The sequence below is a fragment of the Orycteropus afer genome, unplaced genomic scaffold (genome assembly GCF_000298275.1).
Source record: "Orycteropus afer afer isolate SDZICR_OR568_19922 unplaced genomic scaffold, OryAfe1.0 scaffold00504, whole genome shotgun sequence".
Classification (NCBI taxonomy): Eukaryota; Metazoa; Chordata; class Mammalia; order Tubulidentata; family Orycteropodidae; genus Orycteropus; species Orycteropus afer.
Genome location: NW_006922091.1, coordinates 651955 through 653676, shown reverse-complemented (window position 1 = coordinate 653676; position 1722 = coordinate 651955).

The window sequence follows — 1722 nt, the reverse complement described above, 5'->3', positions numbered from 1 at the left end:
GTCCCCCTGTTCTGTTTGAATTACAGCCTCCTGGTCTATGTACAGGTTCCTCATGAGCACAATTAAGTGTTCTGGAATTCCCATTCTTCTCAGTGTTATCCACAATTTGTTATGATCCACACAATAAAATGCTTTTGCATAGTCAATAAAACACAAGTAAACATCTTTCTGGTATTCTTTGTTTTCAGCCAAGATCCATCCAACATCAGCAATGATATCCCTTGTTCCATGTCCTCTTCTGACTTGTACCTTTGGAAGTTCTCTGTCAATATATTAGGGCAACTGTTTTTGAATTTTCTTCAGTAAGATTTTTCTTGCATGTGCTATTAATGATATTGTTCAATAATTTCCACATTCTGTGGGGATCACCTTTCTTTGGAATAGGGACAAATATGGATCTCTTCTAGTCAGTTGGCCAGGTGGCTGTCTTCCAAATTTCTTGGCATAAGCAAGTGAGTGCCTTCAGTGGGGCAGTCATTTGTTGAAACATCTCAATGGATATTTGGTCAATTCTTGGAGCCTTGTTCTTTGCCAATGCCTTCAGTGCAGCTTCGACTTCTTCCTTCAATACCATTGGTTCTTGATCATATACAACCTCCTGAAATGGATGAAGATTGACCAGTATTTTTGGTACTGTGACTCTGTGTATTACTTTTATCTTCTTTTGATGCTTCCTGCATCATTCAACATTTTGCCCATAGAATCTTTCAGTACTGCAACTCGAGGCTTAAATTTTTTCCTCAGTTCTTTCAGCTTGAGAAATGACAAGTGTGTTCTTTCTTTTTGGTTTTCTAACTTCAGGTCTTTGCACATTTCATTATAGTAATTGGCTTTATCTGCTTGAGCTGCTCTTTGAAATCTTCTGTTCAGCTCTTTTATCTTGTCATTTCTTCCATTAGCTTTAGCTAGTTTCCATTCAAGAGCAAGTTTCAGAGTCTCCTCTGACATCCATTGGTCTTTTCTTGTTTTCTCATCTTTTTAATGACCTCTTGCTTTCTTCATGGATGATGTTATTGATGTCATCCCACAATTTTTCTGGTTTTCGGTCATTGGTGTTCAATGCATCAAATCTATTCTTTAAATGGTATCTAAATTCAGAAGAGATATAATCAAGATCATTTTTGGCTCTCCTGGACTTGTTTTTATTTTCTTCAACTTCAAGTTGAACTTGCATATGAGCAGTTGATGGTCTGTTCCACAATCAGCTCCTGGCTTTGTTTTGGCTGAAGATACTGCACTTTTCCATTGCCTCTTGCCACAGATGTAGTCAATCTGATTCCTGTGTATTCCATCTGGTGAAGTCTACGTGTATAGCTGCCATTTATGTTGTTGAAAAAAGGTATTTGCAATGAATAAGTTGTTGGTCTTGCAAAATTCTATCATAAGATCTCCAGCATTATTTCTGTCACCAAGGCCAAATTTTCCAACTACCGGTGATTCTTCTTTGTTTTCAACTTTTGCATTCCAGTTACCAGTGATCATTAACACATCTTGATTGAACATTTGGTCAATTTCAGACTGCAGAAGTTGATAAAAATCTTCAATTTCCTCATCTTTGGCTTTGTTGGTTGGTGCATAAATTTGAATAATAGTTATATTAACTGTTCTTCCTTGTAGGCATGTGGATATTATCCTATCACTGACAGCATTGTACTTCAGGACAGATCTTGAAACATCCTTTGTGATGATGAATGCCATGTCATTCCTCTTCAAATTGTCATT